Below are 9849 nucleotides of genomic sequence, written 5' to 3'. Positions count from 1 at the left end.
ACACATGCTCTTTAGGTGTTTAGGGGGCACTTTGGTCCTACGGCACCAATTTGAGGTCAGAATTGACAAAAAAATGTTCGAAAATGCCTCGTTTTGCGTGTTTTAAAAAACCTCGATTTGCGTGAACACGCATAACGAGGCATTTCCGATCATTTTTTGTCAATTCTGACCTTAAATTGGACCTGTAGGACCAAAGTGCCCCCCTAAACCTATGAAAAACATCTTTTGCGCACGAAATTCGAAGAAATTTTTTTTAAACCGTTAGATTTTACGGTTTTCTTGACGTTTGGTGGTAAAAAAATAATTTTTAGAATTTTTTTTGGTGGTAAAATAAAAGTTTTAGATGTTTTGGTGGTAAAAAACAATTTTTTGATGTTTTTTGGTGGTAAAAGTCAAAATTTCCTTAATTTTATTATGAAGATTGAAGAATTAGTAGATTTCTTTCGAAAGTTAAATAAAGAAAAAGGATGTAAAAAATGAGGGAAAAAATAATTGTTAAAGGTAATTAATAATCAATCAATGAAGATACAAATTACAAATAACGTATATTTTTAGGAATATAAGTGGATAATATAATTGCATTTGTAATTATTTGGAAATAAATCAAGTGAAGTAAGAAAAAGGCTAAATTAAATTATTTTTTTCAATATCTTGGTAGAATTAAATCATGTTGTTTTCACCTTATTTTGTTGAAATGACTAAAATAAAATTACTTTTTTTTTAATTGAAATTACACTTTTGAGCTAATTCAATTATTGAATTATTTTTACTGGCTTAAACTTAATTATATCGTTTCTTTGTTATTTGCTCCTTAAAGTTATGCCCTGTTCTCTTTCATCTTAACTATAATAATGTTTGGTTAAATACAATTCCAGTTTAGTAACTAATTTCAGTGTAATAACTTATAATTAGTAAAATTCAATAACCTCAAAGAGCAAATATAATAGAGAATCAATTTGTCAGTTAAAAATAATCTTAGTTTAGCAAAAATAAGGTGAAGAGAATAGAACCTTGTTGATTAACAAATTATTTTACTCATATGAATTTATTTTCGCTAAACTTAAAATATTGTTACTAAGCTAAAATTACATTTGCTTAACTGAATTTTTATATGCTTCAACTTTAAAAATGCTATAGGGTGGTAGGGCAAATTTTTTTTTCTATAAAGTGTTGTCCTAGTTTAAATTAATACACATATACAGTGACCTTGCTCATAGGCTACTTTTGTGGTTAAACCATCATTAAAAGTCTACAATAATTACTAACCCACTACACTATCACCAAGCTCCACCACATAAGCCACCACTACCACCTTAGAAACCAACACCACTACCTCGAGAACCCCTATCAACCCCGAAAAGCCTGGCCACCACCTAATGTAAAAAATCTCAAACATCCTGAAAACCCCCACCCACTACCCTCTAACCTCTAAATTAAACCTCCGTGAAGTCTCCTACCCACTACTGTACCCACCCCAAAAACAAGACACCACTCCAAAAAACCCCCCACCACCTCGAAAATCTATACCATCACCTTGAATATGCCCACCTAGCCTGGAAATCTAGACCCACACCATTCCTCCATTCCTTCATTTCTCAAATGATGTTCAACATTGGAACCGCCGTCGCCTCCTCCTCCTTTAACACCCGATAAATTTTTTGGGTTAGATTGCAATATTCTTGAATTTTAGGTTAGGCTTTCTTTGATGGTTGGGCATATTCAGGGTGGTAATTTAGGTTTTCGAGGTGGGTAGTTGGATTTGGGGAAGATCGGGTATGGGTTTTTGTGGTGGTTTAGGGTTTTGAGGAGGTTGGGGTTTCGGGGAGGTAGATTAGGGTGGCCTAGTGGAGGTTTTTGAGGGGTTGGTGTGGGTTTTTGGGATGACAGTGGTGGATTTGGTGGCTTAAGTAGGGTTAGGGGGCTTAGTGAGATATGTTGTTAATTAAGGAGGAAACTCAAGTTAATATCCATATTTGTTTTATCAAGGGGTGTGTTTGTAAATTCATGTGCAAGGAGGTGCTATATTTGTAAAATCTATGTTGAGTATGTAACAATGGTACTGCTGCTTCTATAGTAATTTCTCCATAGAAGCACAAGCATAAAAAATGGTGAAATCAATAAAGGAGAGAGAGAACTCACTACTAAACGACAAACATAAGGGTAACAATAATTATTTCCTTTATTTATAGATTATTTTTTAGGGTTTTCTATAAATTCGGCTATATTCCCTATTAAAGTTGCTTATGACAAGAGAAATGGTTGTGGTGGCAATGATGAGGCCGAATAGGGAGGGGAAGATCGATCAATCGTACCTTCTTTGACAGGATGATGAAGGAAGGTGGTAGTGGTGGTATTGTGGTAGGAGCGATGTTGATCGATGAGTCCCATTGAAGAGGAAGAAGAAATGGATTTCATTGAGGAAGAAGAATGAACACGTTTTTACAATTTATTTTTTAACTTTTCTCTTTTTATCTTCAACTTAGTTATTGTTATGTCACTAGATTAACATCCATTGTTTATCAAGAAGATAAAATGGGGGATGTCTCGTGAAACAAGCAGTGGGTTAGTATTTAGACTTTTATTAATAAGTTATCCACAAAATTTGCCTATAAGGTCACTATGTATGTGATCTAAATTAATCCAAACTAAGAGGTCACTTTTTAGAAGAAATTTTTTTGCTATGCCACCATATAATTTATTATTATTATTATTATTATTATTTATTTATTTATTTATTTTTTGACACAACACCGTACCATATAAAATTATTAAGATTTAAATAAAGGCTTTCAAATAGAATTTCCTTAATTTTAATTAATATGATGTGTGGCTAGGGTGATAACAATAAAACACAACCTAGGTGTTTAATCTAATCTTTTAGGCTTCAACTGTTTTAACGGAAAATACATTTCTAGATAATATACTTACTTTTTCATGGTTTGGTTGTTAAAGGGATGGAATATATTTTTTCCAAAGGTGGAAAATAGTTCTCCGAAGTAGAAAATGTTTTCCTTAGTTATGCCACATTTTAAATATCGTCTCTTAAGCATTTGTAAAACCGTACAACAAAACAGAGAAGATAGACCACAAGAGAAATAGTTTATTGGTTAATGCATCCGACTATTTTTTTGGGGAATAAAACTTCATTTTACAGTCCTTACATCCCTTACCTCTTCTCTCATCCATCTTTTCCTTTTCACTCCAAATTTTGCATTCTTATCTTTGATATATTTTCTTATAAGAAAACAAACAAAGAAGACTAAGGTGATGTTTGGTTCGCACGAGATAAACGGAATGGAATCAAGAAAGGGATAGAGAAGGAAAGGATAGTAAAACCATTAATGTAATGTGTTGTTTGGATGTAATTATACTCTCCATAGTCTCTAATCTTCCTCTTCCCCAATTCTTCCACCTTCTCCCAGCTCATTTCTAATGGAGCACCACCAGCTCCATCCCATCACCGCCACCGCCTCATCCCCTTCCCAGTTCCCACCTCTACCATCCTCTTATCGCTTTTGCCCCCATCCTGGTCAGGTGGCTGTGGAAGGAGGGTGGTTTCGACGGTAGTGCAGTTCACCACTCACAAGTGTCATAGTAACTTATTATACTATAGATTAATGACTTGATGGGATTAAAGAAAGAATACCCAAGTCAATGTTGGGATTATTACAAATAATCAATAGTTGGGATTAATGAAAGTAAATTAAACAAAGTTAGGATTATTTGAATTTTTCCTTCAAATTTTATATAATCGATCCAAATCCGATCCGAATAAGATCATATAAGATTTCAAAGGAATTCATATCGGATTGGAATCAAACTTTTTAAATCAGATTTTTAAGTGGATTAAAATAAATTTTCCTCAACATACTCCAAATAATATGCTATCTAAACACCTTAATTTCGTCTCTACATACTCCTCACGAATTTATAAAATAGAAATCTACAATTTGTATTTAGCTCCTTAAGCCGGCCTTGTTTATTGTAATAGATGAAAGAAAATTATATGTCACATATTTTAAACATGAAATAATTATAGGGAAAAAGATCAAATTCATTGGCAATATCAAATTTAATTTGCAAAATATTATAAACATAGTAATTAATAATCTCATTGAAACTTATGCTCAGGTAATATCCATAGGAAAACAATGGTGAAGAAGAAAAAAAAAATATTAGCAACTAATATAAGTTTGCGGACTTGCACTAATAATCTTAACGAAGCATCATTATTCCAAATATAATTATTCTAAGGTAAACTAACCATCCCACTTTTGTGATGATGGAGTATGATTAGTACTAGCACATACTCTTCTTGGATCATCATTTTTAGTTTTTAGATTCAGAAATAGGAGGACTATTATTATTAATACCCTCCTCCTTAGTAACCCTAATTCGATATTGGATAGTTCTTATCTTATCCTCAATCACCCATACCAAGTCCCCTAAGTCACTAGGGTTAACTTGGTCAAGAGATGATTTTCCATTCAAGATGTCACTCACCATAATCGCGATTTGTTTCTCACGGTTCTTCCTTTGGAGCCTCAACAACCTTTCCTTCGCCTTGATCACGCTATCATTCAAGAAGGTGTATAGGTTAAACCCCCTTTGAGATGGATCAACCTCCAATTTACTATAATAGTCGAAGATAATCCTTTTTGCTTCTTCCTTGGAAGAAGGCCACACTACCGGTGCTTGCTCCTCTAGCCCGTAGATGATAGCACAGGCATCGACTCCACATAAGACACTTAGTTCCCTAGTCTTTTTAACCAAGTTTTTCACTCTTTTTCCGTATGTCACTCTCCTAGAAGCGTCATTTTCTATGTAAGCTAGTTTCACTTTTTTTCTAACCATTTTGAGAATGAAGAAATAATGAAGAGCTAGGGGTTGGAGATGGGTGAAATTAATATGATGGATGAATAGATTCAAGTCTTAAGCAAGTATTTATAGGTTTGATTATGCAATAGTCTTTTGATTTTAACAAAATATTTGTCCAATATTATATGATCATTTTTGATCTATTTTGATTATGTATTATATGATCATTTGTGATCTATTTTGATTATGTATCTTAAGAGATATATGACATGATTTTGTAACTACAATGAGATTGTAATGACACAAAATGCTTAGCTGGTGATTACATAATATTGGATAAGTTATATGCTTATGAAATTCGATTTGTGTTTTTTTGGTAATTTAAGTTAAATTATAGATAAAAAAAATATTAAGATATAAGCTATTAATTATTTTTATTATCATATTTATTTTTATTTTTAAAAAGAACCTCTAAGTTATTACGTTGTTTTCTTTAAACTATCCTTTAAACTTTGCTAATATTACATACATAAATGAAAAGGTCAGCCTTCTTTGTTGCAAATTTCCTCAATCATCCAAGTAAGTTGGATGTTCTATAATGTTTTCTCATGTAACATATACTTACAAGATTGAAAGAATCAGTATAATTTTTTACCAAACTCAGCTGCCAAAGTAAAGTTTAGTTCAAACATTTTAGATATTTACATCTTTTTGCAGTTGTGACTTTGTTGTTAAACCTTTATAAGAGAGTTTAATTTTAATAGGAATAACTTCCACTTTGGAAGGTATTTAAGCCACCAAGCTGCCAAATGATAGTATAAGGCTTGCCCGTTTGGAATTTATGGTCCAATATATCTACATTCATATTAGTATGATGAAGAAAACAATAAGAATATTAAACCGAAAGAATATTAAGGGACGTTCTGTCTGGTATAGGTAATAATTGGTTTTCGCTAGTAAAATTTCTTTTTTTGTTTGAGGGGAGTTTAAAGAAACTTTTACGTTTGGGTCGATCTGATATAGTGACATAGGGAAATACGAACACATATAATAGATTTTAAATTATGAATATTTGAATTTATTCGGTACATGTTGGTAGTTATTTAGTTACTCACTTTTTACACGGGAGAAAACCCAATTACAGGGGGAGGGGGGTTAAGATTTACTCTCTTAACCACCTTTACACAAGTAATTAACCAGGGAGGGGGGATAAAAATATCATGACTTGCTAACAAGTACATGTAGGGGGGTTGATCATTTCATCTAATTTGTGGTTTGATCATTTCCTTTGTCGATGCTTGATTTTAGGTGATCGATGCTAGCTCTTTTGCGCTACTTAAACCTGCAAAAGAAAAACCTAGGGTATACCTTTCTTTATCTTCATATATGGCATGTGTAGTTTACCATAAATCTTTGGCTTGGACGGGAAAATAAAGGGAGTGCTTGGGTATGAGCATATGGTGCATTTGATAATTGATTTCAAGAGACATGAAAATTTGAGCAGAAGCCAAAGAATTGGAGACTTGCATGTCAAACCACAGTTGGTAAACCTGATTCTAGAGGAATGGTACATACAACTTCCTTGACTCAAGAAACAAACTATAAAGCAAAAAAAAAGTACTTACAAACAGTTTGTTGTATGTTGTAATAAGGATGGCAATAAAAAACAACTCACTTGCGCACAATTCGCAACCATAGTGTACTGGACTCATCACAAGTTTCAATGCATCACTGAGGCTCTCCTAGGATACCAGTTTAATGTCATCATGATACTTGTCTTTGAAAACCATGTGGAAGGTATTAATATCAACTTCAAGTGTGCGAGCCACCTTTTTCCTCAGTTCCTCCACCAGAGTAGAAGGGTGGATAGAGAACTTCCAAGCAGTTAGGTCATCTGCAATAGTAGCTTTGACTTGGTAAATAGGCAACATTTTCTTTTAATTATGGCTTCCCTCCCCCTCCAAGGATCTCTTCTTGCCTCCTTCAGACTTCATGTGTTTAGCATAAAAAATCTGATTTTGTTTTGCCAAGTGCTTGCACTGCCAAAAGTTTTCAATCTTCTTGCGCTTAGTGTGTTTTGCGCATCTCTTAAAAACTTCGGTGCTAGTGCCACTACCACACAAGGCAGAGGCTAATTTCATTTTTTCTTGTTTGGTCAACCAGTGTCTTAAGCACATGTCATCTTTAGTCGCCAAGGCTTTGCATTGCCAAGATTTTCCACTATGCATAGAGTAAATTTTGGTAAGTGGGTTCTCATGCCCACCACCTTGATGTTGACCAGGCCATCTGGTTGCAATTCCACAGGTGTACCAAAAACAGAAACAAAGTATGTTCTCAATGTAATGGCAACTCCCCCACCACCTTGTTGTTGAACATGGGGTTGCAATTCTATACCAGAAGCATAACCAAAGTCTGTACCCGAAGCGGTGCCGCTCCCACCTTGCTCAGAAATCCAATTATCACATTGCGGCCACTCAAGTAAATTGTCGTCGAAGGACAAGTCTGTAACAAAAGCAGAACCAAAGACTGTACCCGAAGTAGTGGTAGTGTCGCATGTAGAAAAATAGAATAAGAATTGTTTCTGATTCTGTTGAATAAAAAAAGAGATAAAAGAAGAGAATAACAAACTTAAAAGAAGTTTGGTTGATAATAATTTAAAATACAAAATACAGTCTCTGTCAACCTATAAAGTAGGCATTATTCCTAACGTTACTCCATTAAAATAACATATAATCATTCCAACAGATTCATTATCAAACAAATCAACTATGAATTAGAAACTATCAAACAATCAAACTTGCAATATTAAGTAGCTATTTATTCCATTATTCATTCAAACAAATGTAACAATCAAAATTTCATGTTGAAAATTCTCATCCCCACCACCTTGTTGTTGAGCAATCTAGTTGACCAAAAATAAAAGCAAAGTTTGTACTTAAGTATTGGCAGTGCCGCCCCCACCTTGCTCACCAATCAAAGTCTCACATTGTGGGCACTCGGGCAAATTGAAAGGACAAGTCTGCACCAAAAGCAGAAGCAAAGTCCGTACCTGAAGTATTGGCAGTGCTGCCCCACCTTGCTCAACAATCCAATTCTCACATTGTGGCCACTCTGGCAGATTGTCAAAGTCTGCACCAAAGTCACCCGAAGTAGTGGCAGTGCCGCCTGTAGAAAAATAGCAGAAGGATTGCTGATTGTATTCCCACATTAAAATTAAGATTACACAAACCTATAAGATAATAACAAACGTAAAAGAAGTTTGGTTGATAGTAATATAAGTTTTGCGGATGCGTCGTTTGAAAAGAGCATATGAGCACAGGACTCACAATGCTCATCACACCTCGGACACCTCTCATCCACCTCTACTCCTCTTCTTTTAAAGTTCACCCTAACAGGAACACCATTTCGAACCACTCTCCATGCGAAGCTTCGAATTTTTGGTGGCACTTTTAAATTCCATATACACTTCCAAGCCCACGCCTCTTGAGCATTATTACTCGAATTCTGACCACCACTACGCTCTAGTAATGCCTGATAGACTGATAGTAAGCACTTTTAACAGAGAAATCACCATTCCTGGTAAAATGCCATCTCCATCTATCCAATTGGGAAGAAAGAGGAATGTTAACCTTCTTAATCTCAGACACCTCCCAATCTGTGATATGTTGTTCTACCTCTTGCAGGTTCCAAGAATTATCTTGAATTAAATCACTTACCATCTTAGGACCATCCCAATTACTTGGTTTCCCAGAAAAAGGCCGACCATCAGGCAACCCGCTAACCCAAGCATCCCCCCATATTCTAGTATGCTGACCACTTCCAAAAAGCCTTCGAACACCCTTTTTCAAAACCTCCCTCCTTTTTTGCACGACACACCATACTCTAGGCCACCCATGGGATTTTCTTCTCATCCTCTTTTTGGCCCCAATAAAAATTACAACACAATCTCTCTACTCATTAAAACATGAAATACAAAAACTTTAACTATCAAACTATAATGAACAATGATAGAGTATAAAACATATTCCTAGGCCTCAACCATCAGTTTAAGCTTTTGATTGAGATGGTCCACTAACATGGTATCAGAGCCAGTATGACACAAAAGGTCACGGGTTCGAATCTCATCCACCCCTCCTTCAAAGTGGAATTAATTTGCAGCGGGTATGAGAGAGCTTGTGCTGCATCCACATTTCAAGCCCAAAAGGCCTTTTATGTGAGGGAGAGTGATAGAGTATAAAATATATTTCTGGGTCTCAACCATCAGCTTAAGCTTTTGGTTGAGTTGGTCCTCTAACAAACAATACTCAACTAAGCTATTATTGTTTGAATATATAAACTAGGAACAATACACAACTAAAATAACACATAATCATTCCAACAAATTCATTATCAAACAAATCAAATATGAATTAGAAATAGTGAAACAAATGAAACAATAGATCCCAACAATCAATGTATTCAATTATTCATTCAAACAAATGAAACAATCAAAATTTCATGATGAAAGTTAAATTATCATACCAAAAGAAGAAGCAAACTCTGTATCCGAAATAGTGGCAATGCCGCCCCCACCTTGCTCAGCAATCCAATTCTCACTTTAATCAATTCCATCTTTCTCTATTTTTGTTTTGATTTCTTTTGGGGGTTTTCTTAATTGAATTTGATCAATTCTCACTTTGATAAATTCCATCTCTTGTGTTATAATATCTAACTAATTATAATTTGTTACACTATAATTTGTTATACTATAATTTGTTACACTATAATTAGTTTGTTTGTTAAATGTTTACATGGTGAATATCAAAATATCTCACAATGTTAGTTATTTACACGTTGCTTTTAATTTGTTACACATTAAATTTGGTACCGGATTCGTATCTCATCTTTAATCATAACGTTTCTTTTAATATAGTTTACTTAATCACATAATTATATGGTAACAAAAAATGAAAATGTAGTATTCGAAACTATACATTTTATTCATATATGACACTTTTTTTAGTAACAACATTTTTTTTTTAAAACAAAAGT

General features: G+C 34.2%; 1 pseudogene; it reads right to left on the bottom strand.

Moving 5' to 3' along the window:
* Positions 1-4329: 4329 nt before the first annotated feature.
* Positions 4330-4854, bottom strand: LOC145607279 (agamous-like MADS-box protein AGL80 pseudogene; annotated as a pseudogene).
* Between the last annotated feature and the right edge of the window lie 4995 nt (positions 4855-9849).

Source organism: Chenopodium album, chromosome 23 (genome assembly GCF_948465745.1).
Source record: "Chenopodium album chromosome 23, dcCheAlbu1.1, whole genome shotgun sequence".
In the NCBI taxonomy this organism is placed as follows: Eukaryota; Viridiplantae; Streptophyta; class Magnoliopsida; order Caryophyllales; family Amaranthaceae; genus Chenopodium; species Chenopodium album.
The sequence above is the reverse complement of the archived record's forward strand: the minus strand, read 5'-3'. Positions and strand labels throughout refer to the sequence as shown.